Consider the following 13299-nt stretch of genomic DNA (forward strand, 5'->3'; position numbering starts at 1 on the left):
AAGGATATTCAGCACTTGAACTCAGCTCTGGACTAAGTGGACCCAATAGACATCTACAGAACTCTCCACCTCAAAACCACAGAATATACATTCTTCTCAGCAGCACATAGCACTTATTCTAAAATTGACCATATAATTGGAAGTAAAACACTCCTCAGCAAATGCAAAAGAACAGTAATCATAAAAGTCTCTCAGACCACAGTGCAATCAAATTAGAACTCAAGATTAAGAAGCCCACTCAAAACAGCAAAACCACATGGAAACTGAACAACCTGCTCCTGAATGACTACCAGGTAAATAACAAAATTTAAGACAAAAATAGTGTTCTTTGAAACCAATGAGAACAAAGAGACAATGTACCAGAATCTCTGAAACACAGTTAAAGCAGTGTTTAGTGGGAAATTTATAGCACTAAATGCCCACACAAGACAGCAGAAAAGATCTAAAATCGATGCCCTAACATCACAATTAAAAGAACTTGAGAAGAGCAAACAAATTTAAAAGCTAGCAGAAGACAAGAAATAATTAAGACCAGAGCAGAACTGAAGAAGATAGAGACACGAAAGGCCCTTCAAAAAATCAGTGAATCCAGGAGCTATTTTTTTGAGATTAACAAAATAGACTGCTAGCCAGACTAATAAAAAAATAGAGAAGATTCAAATAGACATAATAAAAAATGGTAAAGGGGATATCACCACTGATCCCACATGAAATACAAACTACTATCAGAGAATACTATAAACACCTCTATGCAAATAAACCAGAAAGTCTAGAAGAAATGGATAAATTTCTGGATACATACACACCCCCCTCAAGACTAAACCAGGAAGAAGTCAAATCCCTGAATAGACGAATAACAAGTTCTCAAATTGAGGCATAATAGCCTACCAACAAAAAAAAGTCCAGGACCAGACAGACTCATGCCAAATACTACCAGAGGTACAAAGAGGAGCTGGTACTATTCCTTCTGAAACTATTCCATACAATAGAAAAAGAGGGACTCCTCCCTAACTCATTTTATAAGGCCAGCATCATCTTGATAGCAAAACCTGGCAGAGACACAACAAAAAAAGAAAATTTCAGGCCAATATCCCTGATGAACATCCATGCAAAAATCCTCAATAAAATACTGGCAAACCAAATCCAGCAGCACATAAATAAGCTTATCCACCACGATCAAATCAGCTTCATCCTGGGATGCAAGGCTGGTTCAACATAGGCAAATCAATAAATGTAATCCTTCACATAAACAGAACCAATGACAAAAGCTGCATTGCTACATTATTATCTCAATAGATGCAGAAAAGGCCTTCAATAAAATTCAACACCCCTTCATGCTAAAAACTCTCAATAAACTAGGTATTGATGGAATCTATCTCAAAATAATATCATACTGAGTGGGCAAAAGCTGGAAGCATTCCATTTGAAAACCAGCACAAGACAAGGGTACCTTCTCTCACCATTCCTATTCAACATAGTATTGGAAGTTCTGGCCAGGGCAATCAGGCAAGAGAAAGAAATAAAGGGTATTCGAATAGGAAGACAGGAAGTCAAGTTGTCTGTCTGCAGATGACATGATTGTATATTTAGAAAACTGCATCATCTCAGCCCCAAAACTCCTTAAGCTGATAGGCAACTTCAACAAAGTCTTGGGATAAAAAATCAATGTGCAAAAATCACAAGCATTCTTATATACCAATAGTAGACAAACAGAGAGCCAAATCATGCATGAACTCTCATTCACAATTGCTACAAAGAAAATAAAATGTCTAAGAATACAACTTATAAGGGACTTGAAGGACCTCTTCAAGGAGAACTACAAACCACTGCTCAAGGAAATAAGAGAGGACACAAACAAATGGAAAAACATTCCAGGTTCATGGATAGGAAGAATCAATGTTATGAACATGGTCACACTGCCCAAAGTAATTTATAGATTCAATGCTATTCCCATCAAGCTACCATTGACTTTCTTCACATAATTAGAAAAAACGACTTTAAATTTTATATGGAACCAAAAAAAGAGCCCGTATAGCCAAGACAATCCTAAGCAAAAAGAACAAAGCTGGAGGTATCACGCTACGTGACTTCACACAAGGGTACAATAAGCAAAACAGCATGGTACTAGTACCAAAACAGATGTATAGACCAATGGAACAGAATAGAGGCCTCAGAAATAACACCATACATATACAACCATCTGATCTTCGACAAACCTGACAAAACAAGCAATGAGGAAAGGATTCACTATTTAATAAATGGTACTGGGAAAACTGGCTAGCCATATGCAGAAAACAGAAACTGGACCCTTTCCTTACATCTCATACAAAAATTAACTCAAGATTGATTAAATACTTCAACCTGAAACCTAAAACCATAAAAACCCTAAAAGAAAACCTACACAACACCATTTAGGACATTGGCATGGGCAAAGTCCTAATGACTAAAACACCAAAAGCAATGGCAACAAAAGCCAAAATTGACAAATGGGATATAATTAAACTTAAAAGCTTCTGTTCAGCAAACAAACAAACAAACAAAAACTATCATCAGAGTGAATAGGCAACCTACAGAATGTGAGAAAATTTTTGCAATCTATCCATCTGACAAAGGTCTAATATCCAGAATCTACAAGGAACTTAAAGAAATTTACAAGAAAACAAACAACCCCATCAAAAAGTGGCCAAAGGATATGAACAGACACTTGTCAAAATAAGACATTTATACGGCCAACAAACATATGAAAAAAAGCTCATCATCACTGGTTATTAAAGAAATGCAAATCAGGCCGGAGGCAGTGGCTCATTACAGGCAGTGGCCTGTAATCCGAGCACTTTGGGAGGCCGAGGCGGGCAGATCACGAGGTCAAGAGATCGAGACCATCCTGGCCAACATGGTGAAACTCCATCTCTACTAAAAAAAAATACAAAAAATTAGCCGGGCATGGAGGCGGGTGCCTGTAGTCCCAGCTTATTCGGGAGGCTGAGGCATGAGAATGGCGTGAACCCGGGAGGCGGAGCTTGCAGTAAGCTGAGATCGTGCCACTGCACTCCAGCCTGGTGACAGAGCGAGACTCCATCAAAAACAAAGAAAAGAAAAGAAAAAGAAATGCAAATCAAAGCTACAATGAGAGACAATCTCATGTTAGTTAGAATGGTGATTATTAAAAAGTCAGGAAACAACAGATGCTGGCAAGGATGTGGAAAAATAGGAACGCTTTTACACTGTTGGTGGGAGTGTAAATTGGTTCAACCATTGTGGAAGACAGTGTGGCGATTCCTCAAGGATCTGGAATCAGAAATACCATTTGACCCAGCAATCCCATTACTGGGTATATACCCAAAAGATTATAAATCGCCGGGCGCGGTGGCTCACGCCTGTAATCCCAGCACTTTGGGAGGCCGAGGCGGGCGGATCACAAGGTCAGGAGATCGAGACCACAGTGAAACCCCGTCTCTATTAAAAATACAAAAAAAAAAATTAGCCGGGCACGGTGGCGGGTGCCTGTAGTCCCAGCTACTCAGGAGGCTGAGGCAGGAGAATGGCGTGAACCCGAGAAGCGGAGCTTGCAGTGAGCCGAGATCGTGCCACTGCACTCCAGCCTGGGCGACAGAGCGAGACTCCTGTCTCAAAAAAAAAAAAAAAAAAAAAAAAGATTATAAATCATTCTACTATAAGGACACATTGACATGTATGTTTATTGCAGCACTATTTACAATAGCAAAGACTTGGAACCCACCCAAATGTCCATCAATGATAGATTAGATAAAGAAAATGTGGCACATATATATCATGGAATACTACGCAGCCATAAAAAAGAATGAGTGCATGTCCTTTGCAGGGACATGGATGAAGCTGGAAACCATCATTCTAAGCAAACTAATGCAGGAACAGAAAACTGAACACTGCATGTTCTCACTCATAAGTAGGAGCTGAACAATGAGAACACATGGACACAGGGAGAGGAACATCACACACCAGGGCCTGACAGGGGGTTGGGGGCAAGTGGAGGGAGAGCATTAGGACAAATACCTAATGCATGCAGGGCTTAAGATCTAGATTATGGGTTGATAAGTGCAGCAAACCACCAGGGCACATACCTATGTAACAAACCTGCTTGTTCAGCACATGCATCCCAGAACTTAAAAAGTAAAATTTTTTAAAAAGTGGGCCAAGGACATGAATAGACAATTCTCAAAAGAAAATAAACAAATGACCAGGAAACATATGAAAAAATGCTCTCAACATCACTAATTATCAGGGAAATGCAAACCAAAACCACAATATGATACAACCTTACTCCTGTAAGAATGGCCATAATTTTAAAAATCAAAAAACTATACACGTTGGCTTGAATTTGGTGAAAAGTGATCACTTTTACACTGTTGATGGGAATGTAAACGAGTACAACCATTATGGAAAACAGTGTGGAGATCCCTTAAAGAACGAAAAGTAGATCTACCGTTTGATCCAGCAACCCCACTACTGGGTGTTTAGCCAGAGGAAAAGAAGTCATTATATGAAAAAGACACTTTCACACTCATGTTTATAGTAGCACAATTTTCAATTGCAAAAATAGGGAACCAACTCAAATGCCCATCAATCAACAAGTGCATAAAGAAAGTGTGGTTTATGTATACCATGGGATACGACTCAGCCATAAAAATGAACAAAATAATGGCATTCACAGCAACCTGGATAGAGTTGGAGACTATTATTCTAAGTGAAGTAACTCAGTAATGGAAAACCAAACATCATTACTTCTCACTCATAAGTTGGGGCTAAGCTATGAGGATGCAAAGGCATGCGAATAATAAAGTGAACTTTGGGGACTCCAGGGAAAGGGAAAGGAAGAGGGAGGGATAAAAGACTACACATTGGGTACAATGCTCGTGTGATGGGTGCACCACAGTCCTGGAAATCACCACCAAATAACTTCTCCCTGTAACCAAACACCTCCTGTTCCCCAAAAGTTATTGAAATAAAATAATTTTAAAAAGGGGAAATTAGAAATTGTTTTGAACTGAAGGAAGGTGAAAACATATGAAAATGGAGAAGGGGATTTATAGCATTAAAAGTCTATACTTATAAAGCCTGTATTTATAAAAGCCCATAAAAATTTTAAAATGATTTCAAATCAGTGATTTCTGCTTCTACCACAAGAACCTGGAAGAGTAAATTAATCTTAAAGTAAGAAGAAAGTAAATTACAAAGATAAAGATGGAAATCAATGAAATAGTATTGTGGGTAGGGAGTATGTTCTCATTTTGTACTATTAGCATATAGCAAAAGTTCATAGCAGTTTTTCTCTCTGGTGCCTTCTGTTAACCAAAAGGTTGCTGGGTCAGACCATACAAGACACAAATCTCCTCAAATCCCACCAAAGATTTTTGAGCAGCTTTTGCTTCGAGCAACCCCCTCATTCTGCAGCTCTCACTTCTCCCCCATGATTTTTTCCTTTTGTCACCCAAAATGTCTGCAAAGCTTCTTCCAACAAACTGACTCTCCCCAGACCTTTATATGGTACAACTGGTCTCCTTGCACTACCTGAGAGGCAGAGGCTGTCTTCATTTATCACATCTATTATCTGAATTCTGTGGGAGCTTGCAGGGCCAGAGACTGAAGGCCCAGGAACCCCTTTCTCAAGCATGTGACATCGGAGTCGCCATCTGCTCTAAGTAACCATCTGCTGTTGACTCAGATTGTTGCACCTCAACGTGCAGTGATCGTCACAGGATCACAGGACACCCAACCCCTTGATTTAGCACTTTCCTGTCTTAATTTCATATCAGATTTGTATATAATGAAATGGACCCATTGTAAATATGTGACTCAATTTATATAGAGTGTCTCAACCAGTACCATAATACACTTTTAGAACATTACCTTTACCTTCCCAATTTTTTCCAGTGCTGTTGTAGCGAATCCTACTCTCTTCTGCAGCCCCAACAAAACAATTAATCCATTTTCTGCCTACAAATGTCATCTTTTCTGGACATATTACATAAATGGCATCAGACCATAGACAGTCTTTTGTGACTAGCATCTTTCATTTAGCATAGTGTTTTAAGATTCATCCATGCTGTAGCATGTATCAGATTTCTCTGCTTGTTAATTGCTGACTAGAATTCCATTGTGCAGATAATACCACATTTTATTTATTCACATAACAGTGACAGACATTTGTTTCCAGGTTTTGCTATCATGAATAACACTGCAATGAACATTTCAGCACGAGTTTTTGGTAGACCTATGTTCTTGTTTCTCTCAGATTTCTAAGTGTGAAATAGCTGGGTTATATGGTAAACTTATGTTTAACTTTTTTTTTTTTTGAGACGGAGTCTCACTCTGTCACCCAGGCTGGAGTGCAGTGGCGCAATCTCGGCTCACTGCGAGCTCCGTCTCCTGGGTTCACGCCATTCTCCTGCCTCAGCCTCCTGAGTAGCTGGGACTACAGGCGCCTGCCACCATGCCCGGCTAATTTTTTGTATTTTTTATTTTTTTAGTACAGACAGGGTTTCACCGTGTTGGCCAGGATGGTCTCGATCTCCGACCTCATGATCCACCTGTCTCGGCCTCCCAGAGTGCTGGGATTACAGGCCTGAGTCAGGGTGCCCCGCCGATTAACTTCTTAAAAAGCTGCCAAAGTGGATTTCAAAGTAGTTCTATCATTTTATGTTTTACCAGCAATATAGGAAGGTTCCAGTTCTCCGCCTTCTCAGCAAATTTGCTGTTCTCTTTTTTTTTTTTTAATTTTAGCTACACTAGTGAGTGTAAAATGGTATCTTATGTTGTTTTTACTTGCATTTTCCACTGACTAATGATATTCAGCACCTTTTCATGTGGCAATTACCCGTATATATGCCTTTAGAAAAACACAGCATTAGACTAATGGTTTTATTTTATGTAGTCACTGCATTATTTAATTCTCTTCTTCATTTTTGTATTTTGTTGTTAATATTTGTTATGTATTACTTCTCAAAAGTTCTAAGGATCTTCCATTGCTGATTATGCTAAAATTTAAGAGTGATTAAGGGGAACTGATTAAAAAATAAAGTAAAATTTTAACATTCCTTTGATCATTCATCACTACATGTTATGGCTTAGTCTTTTTCTTATGTGGACTTATTTTTAATAGACAATATATCTTCTCTTGAGTCACCTTTACTTTTCCAAATCAACATTATGCAAAATTATATATACATATACACCATATGTACACACATATATACATATATACACACACGGATATATGTGTGCGTGTGTTTCATCTGATGCATGATGGAAGACAGTAGCAACATTAGTTTTGTACAGAGTTTTCAATTTAGAGAAAAAATACGTCACATGGGTTCAAATTTTATGTTTCCTTTTCAACTTTTATTTTCGGTTCAGGCAGTACACGTGCAGGTTTGTTACATGAGTAAATTGTGTGTCACTGTGGTTTGGTATACAAATGTTTTTGTCACCTAATTAGTGAGAATAGTATTTGATAGGTATTTTTTCTACCCCCACCCTCCACCTCCCTCCTACCCTCCACTCTCAAGTAGACTCTGGTCTATATTTTCCTTTGTTTCCACGTGTACTCAATGTTTAGCTCCCACTTATAAGAGAGAATGTGTGGTATTTGGTTTCCTGTTCCTGCATTGATTTGCTTAGGACCTTCATTTATGTTGCCGCAAAGGATATGTTTATGCCTTTAAAAAACGGCACAGTATGTTATGGCTGCATAGTAGTCCATGGTGTATATGTATCACATTTTCTTTACCCAGGCCACCACTGATGGGCATCTAGGCTGATTCCATTTCCTGCTATTGTGAATAATGCTGTGATGAACATTTGACTGCGTTTGTCTTTTTGGTAAAATAATTTATATTACTATGAGTATACACCCAGTGATGAGATTGCTGGTTTGAATGGTAGTTCTATTTTAAGTTGCTGGAGAAATCTCCAAACTAATTTACACAGTGGCTGAACTAAGTTATATTCCTACTAGCAGTGTATAAGTATTCAATTTTCTCTGCAATCTCGCCAACATTTGTTATTTTCTGACTTTTAATATTTGCCATTCTGACTGGTATGAGATGGTAACTCATTGTGGATTTGATTTGCATTTCTTTGATGATTACTGATGTTAAGAATTTTTTTCATATGCTTGTGGGCTACAAATATGTCTTCTTTTGGGAAGTATTTGTTCACCTTGTTTGCCCAGTTTTTAATGGGGTTGTTGGTTTTTTGTTTGTTAAGTTCCTTATAGATCTTGTTTTATGAATCTGGGTTCTCCACTGCTGGGTGCATGTATTTTTATGATAGTTAAGTCTTCTTGTTGAATTGAACCCTTTATCATGGTGTAATGCCCTTCTTTGTCCTTTTAGATCATTATTGGTTTAAAATCTGTTTTGCCTGAAATAAGAATTACAAGCCCTATTTTTTCTCCTCTTTGCTTGATAGATTGTCTTCCATCTCTTTACTTTGAGCCTATCAGTGTCACTGCATATGAGATGGTTCTCTTGAAGACAGCATACAGTTGAGTCTTGCTTCTTTATATTCAACTTGCCACACTGTGTCTTTTAAGTGGGGCATTTAGTCCATTTACATTCAAGGATAGTATCGATAGGTGAGGATTTGGTCCTGTCATCATGTTGTTAGCTGGCTATCATGTAGACTTCATTATATAGTTGCTTTATAGTGTCAGTGGGCTATGTACTTAAGCGTGTTTTTGTGGTGGCAAGTAACATGTGTTTGCTTCCACGTTTAACACTTCCCAAAAGACATCTTGTAATGCAGGTCTAGTGGTAATGAATTTCCTTAACATTTTCATGTCTGAAAAGGTTTTTACTTCTCCTTCACTGTGAAGCTTACTTTGGATGAATATGAAATTATTAACTGGAATTTCTTTCCTAAAGCATGTTGAATATAGACCCCCAAATTTCTTCTGGCTTGCAAGGTTCCTCCTGAAAGATCCACTGTTAGCCTGAGGAGTCCCCGCTTTGTATATGACCCAAAACTTCTCTCCAGTTGCTTTTAAGATTTTTTTATTTTACATTAACGTTGTAGAATCTGATGATTATGTGTCTTTGGAAAGGTCATCATGTATAGTATTTCACAGGGGTTATCTGAATTTCCTGAATTTGCATGTCGAGTTCTCTAGAGAACCTGGGGGAAATGTTTGTAGACAATATCCTCAAATATATTTTCCAGGTTTCTTGCTCTCTCTCCAATTTTTTCAGGAATGCCAATGAGTTGTATGTTGGTTTAGTTTCCTTACAGAATTCCATATTTCTCAGGAATTTTGTTCATTTTAAAAATTCTTATATTTTTACTTTTGTGTGACTGTATTCATTTGAAGCAATGTTCTTTGAGCTCTGAGATTCTTTCCCCAGCTTGGTCTATTCTGTTATCAATGCTTCCAATTGTATTCTGAAATTCCTGTATTGAATTTTTCATTTCCATAAGTTCAGTTTGGTTCTCTTTTAAAATGACTGTTTCATCTTTCAACTCTTCAACTGTTTTACTGGTTTCCTTGGATTGTGATTCAACCTTCTGTTGCATCTTGATGAGATTCCTTGTCTTCCAAATTCCAATCATATGTCTATCATTTCAGTTATTTCAGTCTGGTTAAGGACCACTGCTGATGAGCTAGTATGGATGCTTGGAGGTAAGAAGAAACTCTGGCTTTTAGAGTCGCCAGAGTTCTTCACTGGTTTTTTCTCATCTATGTGAGCAGATCTTCCTTTGATCTTTGAAAAAATTATTCAAGGTATATTAAAGAGATATGCTATTTGTCAATAGCATTTTTTGCAGGTCATTCCCAGGATAACCACAGGAAATTCTCACTGACCAGTGTTACCTGATGAAAACTGTATGACAGTTGGGTTTTAGAGAACTAATATTATGCAATTTTGGATAACATAGAGCTAAACTTGTTTTCATAGAGCTAAATTATCCAATTTTATTGTGTGTGATTTCTAGATGATATAAAGTCTTGCTCTCTTTAAAAGACAGTTTTCTTTTTTGGGGGGCGGGAGTAGGGGGGACAGAGTCTTGCTCTGTCACCCAGGCTGGAGTGCAATGGCGTGATCTTGGCTCACTGCAACCTCTGCCTCCCGGGTTCAAGCAATTCTTCTGCCTCAGCCTCCCTAGTAGCTGAGACTACAGGCATGCACCACCATGCGTGGCTAACTTTTTTTATTACATGATCCTAGAGGCAGACACATATGTACAGCTTTTCTAAGTGCATAAATAGACTCCTGTTTCTCTTCAGACCAGTGGAGTTGACCAACTTTCATAGTTTTCAATATGTCATCTCATTTTTTTCCTAGAGAATGGGTGATTTAACTATGTAATTTAAAAAAAAAAAGACAAACAAAACCAGGGGAAAAATGCAGCTTTGAGCTCTACAATATTGAGGCTTATTCTTTGTGGTCAAAAATTCTGAGGTTATGGGGGATCTTATGAAGGTACATGACAGATGAGAGTTACCTTGAGACACTTTATCTCAAAGGTAAGATAGCAAACACAGCATAATTTTAGAACACCTTTGTTTTCAATAAATTTGCTGTTTTTCTTCTCGCTTACTTTTGGGATCCTATACTTCCTTCTGATGGCTGTTTCTCTTCTTCTGTGGGTAGGACTGTTCCCACTCACAGCAATTTCCAGGGCCCATAGAGCTGAGGAAATAGTTGTCTGGTAGTGGGGCTGATTCATTTCATTTAGGAGCTGCCCTACTGCTGCCATGTCCTACTGGGATCATCTTTGATCATCTGACCTCTTTAAATCATTATTTCACTTCAGCTCATCTGTGTGGATTGGGAGAGAGTTGCGTCATTGATAAGATGCATAATGCAGCTCTTCCTCATTTCTCCTAAAACAGGAGGCAGTATCTGCAATCTTCAGGAAAACCTTCTTCATCTGAGCTCAGAACCTCCAACACGGAAAGAAGAAGAAATAAACTTAGGCTGAAGTGCAAGACCTGAAAGAAACAAACTTAGGCTGAACTGCAAGAGCTGAAAGAAACCTACTCTGGGCTCTCCAGGTAGGACCCCTTCCCTGGAAAAAGAAAGCTTCTAGTTAGGTGCCGCTAAGGACAAAGGTTAAAAAGTTTGACTCATTCTCTTGTGTTTGAGTTTTTGAGTATATCTTTACTTTCACTACAAATAAGACTTTTATAGTATCCAATTCACATTATGATGTTCCAAAACACTAGATATTAATACTTTTGCCTTGTTGGGCCCCTCCATCTATCAAAGAGTAAGATATATATCCCATTGTGCTGTTATAAAGAGAATGTATTATGACTGTATGTTAAAAGATTTTCTTTAATCCAAAACAACATGATTTTTCTTCTGATTTTAGAATAAATGAAAACATTACTGTTTGAGCCTACTATGTGGGGTCCTATGACCCCCAGTCTTAGCTGATCCAGGCTGAAACCACAAAACACCATGAACTCAGCAATTTATAAACAGTAGAAATTAATTGTTCTCAGTTCTAGCATCTGGAAAGAACACGATGGAGGCACTGGCCAATTTGGTGTCCAGGGAGGGCTCTTTTCCTAAATCACAGATGTCACCTCTCTCTTACGATACAAGGCACAAGGCAGCTCTCTGGGGCCTGTTTTATGAGGACCCTAATCGCATCTATGAGGACTGTTTTTATAATCTATAACTCCCAAAAGCTCCTACTTCCTAATACCATTACCTTTGGGGTAAAGATTTCGATATAAGTATGTGGGGGAGTGATATGGTTAGGCTTTGTGTCCCCACCCAAATCTCATCTTGAATTGTAATCCCCATAATCCCCAGGTGTCAAGGGAGAGACCAGGTAGAGGCAGTTGAATCATGGGGGCAGTTTCCCTTATGCTGTTCTCATGATAGTCAGTTCTCATGAGATCTGATGGTTTTATAAGGGGCTCTTCCCCATTGGCTTAGCACTTCTCCTTCCTGACACCTTGTGAAGAAGGTGCATTGCTTCCCCTTCATCTTCTGCCTTGATTGTAAGTTTCCAGAGGCCTCCCCAGCCATGCTGAACTGTGAGTCAATTAAACCTCTTTCCTTTATAAATTACCCAGTCTTGGGCAGTTCTTTATAGCAGTATGAAAATGAACTAATAGAGAAAGACACAAACTTTCAGTCCATAGCAGGCCCTGTGTGTCCTCCCGGGATGCAGAAGAAAGGGGAACAGAATGAGCAGACACAATATGGGAGAAATACGAGGAGAGCTGAGGAGAGGGAGGAGGGAGAGCTGAGTAATATGATTCTCTTCCCTGGCCCCAGAATGGCTGCCTCTTCCTCTGTAATACCTCCTGATCCTATTCTGTGCCCACATGTCCTGCCCTGGTCTCTCATCCTCCATTGTCCGTACTTCCCCCTAAAATAGCCTCTCACCCCTCCTCCTTGTTCCCTGATACCAGGTCTTTCCAGGCTTAGGCTGTGAAGTTCCACATCAGGAGCAGGACTGTTCCCTCCCACTGCCCACCTCCCCAGGCCTTCATTTATCAACCCCTTATCTTGTGGTTCTGCGTAGTCTACAGTACAAGAATCTCCAAAATGAAATGGAAGTGCAAACCAGGCCTCCTCATGGAGGGGTGGAGTCTCTCTGCTGAATCTGAATCCAGCTGTCCCAGGTCATTCTAGATGACAATTAGGAAAATATCCAGCATGAGTGGAGCAGAGATGATGTACACAGAAAAGATAGTGATTACAATTTTGACATTTAACTCCAAATCATGTATACTGATTTGTTTTACTTTGTTCGTGTACATTATATAATCTGCATACTTTGCTTTAGAAATGTTTTACCTGAAAAAGGCTTGTATTGTGGTTACTATGACCCTAGAATTCCACTGCTTGTTTTATAACCCAGAGACAGGTGTGCTCCTGTGCCCCAGGACACCTTTCAAGAACAACCATAGCCACATTGTGCTGCAGACTGGAAACACCCACAAACTTGAAACAACCCAAAGGCCCACCATTGAGTGTGGGGATGAACAGATTGTGGTATATTTTATTAGCAATGAAAATGCATGAATCTGTGATGACTGCTAAATCCATAGTTTTAATCATAAAAAAATTAAACAGGAACAAGAGGTGTGACAGATGTCTTAGGGAAGAACAGACAGCCCAGGAGTGGAAAATCTAAGACTCTACACAAAATATACTGCAGAAGAGGGCTTGACATAGAGAAGAAACTATTGTGAACAAGTTGAAAATTGGATACGACACCAGTGGAGAAAGGCAGAAAGAATGCTCAGAAAATGCTGGGGGATAGAACTCTGAGAGGGCAGATTCACAAAGTGCCCAC

The sequence above is a fragment of the Macaca nemestrina genome, chromosome 1 (assembly GCF_043159975.1).
Source record: "Macaca nemestrina isolate mMacNem1 chromosome 1, mMacNem.hap1, whole genome shotgun sequence".
Lineage (NCBI taxonomy): Eukaryota > Metazoa > Chordata > Mammalia > Primates > Cercopithecidae > Macaca > Macaca nemestrina.